A 6117-nucleotide genomic window follows, 5' to 3' on the forward strand; every position below is an offset into this window, starting at 1 on the left:
GATGGACTTCCCACACCAGACTAAGACTACAGAACTTACACTCTCTCAGTTCTGGAGACCTGAAGTGTGAGCTTGGCAGGGCTAGCTCCTTTCAGACAGCCTGAGATGCTCACCTTCCCCAACTTCAGCCTTCTCAGTCCTGGTCTTTTTCAGGTGTGAAGCTGTACTCCAGTCTCAGCTCAAACTTCACAGAACCCTGCTTGCTGTAGCATCTGCACCCACAACTGTCTTTCTTTCTTGTCCAGTACCCTTCAATAGAATCATGGCTCACCCTGACCTAGCAGGTGCTCATTTTAGATTGTTTTTACCTGAAATTTACCCTGTCCCTTTACAAGAATACCCTCTGATATTAATATAGCTCTTGAGGGACATACTCCTACTTGTTTTCGTCTGACCATGTCTTAAATTTTAAAAAAGAAAACACAATGAGCCTATACATGTATTTAATGACTATTAACTGTTTGATAATTGTTGTATACTGATAATGTACCATTGTGATATTATAGTGTATTAATAATAAATATAAAATAGACAGTAAGAAGAATATCAGTTTGATTTACTGTCATAAGTATCATTTGTTTTGCTCCATAGACATTTGGTGATTGATCCTTCCTTGCTGTACTTAACACTTTCCTAAAGTTCAATCTGGCTTTATGAAAGCTATTTTAAGAGGGTATTTGCAGTGAGTCAGCTACAGTTTGTTTCTCTCACGTCACATCTCCAGCTCTTCTGTGGTTGAAAGTAGCTCCCAGCCTTGGTTACACCGTCTTAGTGCTCCTGACTGTGAATATCCCCAGGATTTTCTGCTCACTTCCTTTCCCTCCTCCTCCTCCTCCTCCTCCTCCTCCTCCTCCTCCTCCTCCTCCTCCTCCTCCTCCTCCTCCCACAGCTCCTGGAGCAGGTCCGTCGTTCTTTCTGGGGCTGTGGATTCTTTCACACCTTTCCCACATAAATGTGCCTTCAGCTGACATTTGTGTAGCTCAGCTAGGATGACGGTGATCATGTGTTTTGTTGTTGAGTTTAAAACAGCACCCAATGCTTGGAGAAAGAGCACATTCAATTTTGAAAGTACTATTAAAAAATCAGCACTCGTTTTTCCTCTGCTGCCGCCAAGGTGCTCGGTCCTTCCGAGGAAGCTAAGGCCGCGTTGGGGTGAGGCCCTCACTTCATCCGGTGACTAGCACCATGCCGACAGTCCGCAACATGGCCTCCGTCTCTGAACTCGCCTGCATCTACTCCGCCCTCATCCGCCACGACGACGAGGTGACGGTCACGGAGGATAAGATCAATGCCCTCATTAAAGCAGCTGGTGTCAATGTTGAACCTTTCTGGCCTGGCTTGTTTGCAAAGGCCCTGGCCAATGTCAACATTGGGAGCCTCATCTGCAATGTAGGGGCTGGTGGGCCTGCTCCGGCAGCCAGAGCCCCACTGGCAGGCGGTCCTCACCCTCCACCGCTGCTGCCCCAGCTGAGGAGAAGAAAGTGGAAGCAAAGAAGGAAGAATCCGAGGAGTCTGATGACGACATGGGCTTTGGTCTTTTTGATTAGGCATTTTGCTACCATGGTTAATAAAAAGATAAACCTGAAAAAAAAATCAGCACTCATTCCATTTTTTTTTTTTTTGCAGGATCAAACCCTACATTTTGCAAGCAAACTCTTAGAAGTTCACACTTTCACCTGTAAAAACATACATAAATAAGTTTCTTTCTTTAGGTAGTGACTTAAGCTCTGTGTTCTTTATGAAGTATAATTCTGGGGCTGCCACAGCTTTCTCTATCCGTGGTTTAAACAGGAGTGTATGTCATCTCAGTACGGATCTTTCGAGAGCACCTAGTGTTGATGGAGGGCCCTGTGTGACGGAGGCTCCACAGTTGGTGCCCACGCTACTGAATTCTCAGAGCCACATCCAGGTAGAATCCAAGTTTTGGAAGGATGTTTATCAAATGTAGAGTGATGGTTCAGGTGTATTTTGTAGCTCTATAGTGATCTCAGCAGCTTTTTGGAACTAGCAGTACTGAAAGGTAGTTTGAGAGAAGAACGTTTAGATTCTGGACATTGTTTAAAATTCTAACACTCATACACAGAAGATCTGGCTTTTAGTTGATATGACTGTTTTAAACTATCTTTAGCGAATGTTATCATACTGTTTGATCCTTGGTGTGTTGGCCTCTCACTGATGGTTTATAGACACAAAGTATTATATAATGCTACATAATATATATTTTTTCTATGAAAGGGAAACTCATAGTGACTAGTTATGTACTCACTTCCTTACAGATTATTCCAAGAAGTGGGTCAGAGTGTAACAGGCGTCTTCATATAAACTGACAAACAGAAAAACTAAATTGCTTTTCAAAAGTTCTGTGTTAGTTCATAAATCAACCAGTGTGCACTGAATTAACATAACTTTACCAAGCAGAGCTTTAAACTTGGGTTGTTAAGTTCATATACTTTCATATGACATTACTGAGACACTTGTGCCTCAGAGACGTGGGCAAGATTATTATTATTATTATTATTGGAGAAAATCACTTCACAGAAAGTAGCAGCTCCCTTGGTCAGGCAGCAAGTTTCTCAATGCACTCCTGGCTTCCGGAGCTCAGCCTTGCTGTACACAGACCTGTCTAGGTCACTTTGTAGTCCATGCTTAATTAGTGAATCATTTCCAATAGAAAAACACAATTCTATTAAACCATCTTCTTTGGATATTAATGTGATTTCTGCTCCGTAATTTCCTTCCCATTGTTCCTTCAGACCACTTAATATTTCATATTGGTAATGAGTAAGTTCTTGCTATTCAGCGCTAATTTTAAACCTGGCATCTATTTTTACAATACCCCTTTTCAGTACATTAAATAACTGTAAATAACTGTAATTCATTCTTGCTACAAACATAGACTGTGGCTTTGCCCTGAAGCCACACACTTTCTTTGCTATGTTTCCCCATAAAGTGCTTAATCTCTGTGATCATAGTCAGTTCTGATGGCTATCCGCATATTTTACAGATTCCTGCACTGGATTCATGCATGAATATGAGCTCCACTATGTGAACAGACACAACCTCTACTCTCAATGATGGTATGGATATGAACTCTACTGTGTCTGTGGATGTTTCACGAAGATAAACACTCTTCTAGGGTTATTTTGCTGATCACTTATTGTGTGTGGCAGGAGAGAGGTCTAGGTTGAATACAGTTGGTTCAGATTCAAGGTTAGAGTCAGAAAGAAAATGGCATTTACCAGGAGCGTACTATGAAGCAAGCCATTTTTTTTATCACAGTTTTTGTGATTAAGTTGTTTTATACTAGTTTGTAGGTGAGGAAACAGACATTGTAAAGTAACAGGATTTGGTGGATTTACTATTCCCTTAAAGTTTTATTATATATATATATATATATATATACACACACACACACACACACACAAACACACACAGACACACACACACACAAACACACACAGACACACACACACAAACACACACAGACACACACACACACAAACACACACAGACACACACACACACAAAATCACACTGTATCCCATCTTATTTTTAAATATTGCAAAGCCCATGAAAGACTCCTGATGTGTGAATCTCTGACTCACAGTGGTTTGACCAGAGGTATTCTGTCCCCAGGACACATTTGGCAAGAATGTGGGACGCTGGGCAGTCTCAGCTGGAGGAAAAATGTTTCAAGCATCCTGGGGGTGGAGGCCGGCATGTCACTTACTGCAGGGTCATTGGAGGAAGGCATGCATGAGGCAGGTTCATGCTTTCTCTGACACCGCTGCTAGAGGCGAAGGGAGAAAAGTTTACATGGGAAAATGGGGGAGTGGACCTGGGGGAGAAGGGAGGTGGTGGGGGAGGAACAGGAAGGAGTGGAGGGAGGCGAAACAGGGGATAGGAGAGAATAAAATTTTCAAAATCACATTTGAATTGACAGTGACATTTTGTGCATTTCTTGTGGGATGTATATAAGGTGGTGTTCTATAACCTTGTGATCGCAGTGAGGACTCATTGCCTTCTTTCTTGCTCTGTGCTGCTGTGTTCTTTCTTTCATGAGAACCTGTGCTGTGTGCCAGCCATGTAGAGTCTCAGAGGCCTGTTCTAGGCAGAAAACACGAGACTGTGTGGCTATATTCCACCTTCTACCTCTGCATATAGGGAGCAGCACTCAAGATGATGATGTGACCGGACTTACACCCTCATCCTTGTCCCGAGTTTGATCATATGCTCTATTATTAGTGTTCAACATCTTAAGAACCCAACTTCAAACAGTACCTTCTGCTAAAACTAGGGACGACAACATCTTGATATCAAATGTATCAGGTTGGCCTCCCATTGATGCTGCCATCATATCTATGTGTCTGTTTTAAGTGGAAGGCCATAATAGTCAAAGAAAGCAAGTTGATATTGTATTTCATAAATATAGACAGTGTGTGGCAGAAGACACACAGGTCAGAAAGCTGAGGGAAGCAGAGGAAGGGTGGGTTGTGGAGGATGTGTGAGTAAGAGCTCCAAAGTCAGGAAGCAATTTTAAGGTTTGGATGGTGCTTGGGCCTTTTCTGAAAGTCAAATTTTAGGGATTCTAAGCCAGTAGAATGATTTGAGTCTTCCCCAGGACAGTGCCGTGAGACTGACTCAGGAACAGAGTAAGGGGGACTGAAGATGCCCCTAGATGGATGTAACAGCGTCAATTAAACATGGGTGGAGAGGAGAAAATCTCTCAACTTCCTGGCTATAAACGTGATGAGTATGGAGATACTCACAGACCCTGGGAACAAGGCAAGAAAGGAAGACTTGATGCAGACGGTGGGGCAAATGACATGGTACCTGAGCTCTTGTGAGCAGATGGATTCCAGGAGCATCGAACAGGGGGGAGTCCTAATCAGGAAACCATCCCAGGTTCTGGCTTCTGTTTAATGTCTCTTCTTAAAGTTCCTTCCTCTTGAAATCAAAAGTCCACTTTTCCTGAAATGAGAGAACTTATTAACAACACATGTATATGGAGAGTATGGTATATGAATAGTCTCAGAAGACACTTCAGGCTTCTGTACAAAAGACTATACACCCTGATTCAGTCTGAGTGGCCACTTGTCTGTACCACCAATACCACTGTTCAGTCCAGCATGCAATGACATTAACAGGGCAGAAGCCATTTCCTGAAAAATTGGGGATGGACCTAGAAGCAATGAAGATGAATAAAACAGAAGCTCTTTCCCATTCAATGATTTAAAATACAAGAATCAGGTGGAAAATAGGTCTCAGTACATATGCCCAAGTGTTGAGAGCATTGTGTATTTGCTTCTGCCTCTTTTATTACAGTTGTTATTGTCTACTTTGAGTCCATACCTATGCTTTTGCTATTTTTAATGTTTTTCTTCTGACATTAGATGTACTTTAAGACTGAAATAGTTTATATATTTAAGATCTTTTTCCATTCTGATCTTTCTAATTTTAAGCCCATTATTATTATTATTATTATTTGAAGATAGATTTTTATGATGTTAATATGTTATCCAGGAATGTGTATTGCTATATAGGTTGCTTCTGGAATGGCCTTCCAAAGGCTGTGTATTGATGGCCTGTGGTGCTGTGCGCTATTCGGAGATCTCAGAACTTTATTTGGTAGGGTTTAGTGGGAGGAAGTTAGGTTCTTTAAAGAGGAATTCCCTCAGGGAATAAGATGAGGAATGAAGGCAGGATGGGGTTAGTAAGGATGGCAATAAGAACGGAGATGGGAAGAGTCTGAAGATGAGGATATGGGAAGACACCCATATTTGGTACCTAAATGTAGGTGAAAAGGAATGAGGGACCTTCCAAAAGTAGCTCAACTCATTCCAAAACTGGAAGCATCAGCATCCTCTTATCTTCCAGATTGCATTCAAAGTTCTTTTGGGAAGAAGGGGAAAAGGCAGAGCAATAGAGAACATGAGGCAGGGGAGAGGGGAGGAAGCTCCTTCCTCCCCAAGGGCTGGGCTGCTGGTGGGAAGGGTGCGTTTCCTCCTGATCAGGAAGTGAGATCACTGACTGTAAGACCTGGGCACGTCCCTCTTCAGAGTTACTGTAAAGCTTTCTGGACAGTGGCTCTGGTAAGCCAAACCACAGGAATGGGGG

At 42.4% G+C, this 6117-nt stretch overlaps 1 pseudogene; it reads left to right on the top strand.

Moving 5' to 3' along the window:
• The first annotated feature begins 1098 nt into the window (after positions 1-1098).
• Positions 1099-1593, top strand: LOC125403970 (large ribosomal subunit protein P1 pseudogene; annotated as a pseudogene).
• Positions 1594-6117: the final 4524 nt, after the last annotated feature.

The sequence above is a fragment of the Myodes glareolus genome, chromosome 6 (genome assembly GCF_982192425.1).
Source record: "Myodes glareolus chromosome 6, mMyoGla1.1, whole genome shotgun sequence".
In the NCBI taxonomy this organism is placed as follows: Eukaryota; Metazoa; Chordata; class Mammalia; order Rodentia; family Cricetidae; genus Myodes; species Myodes glareolus.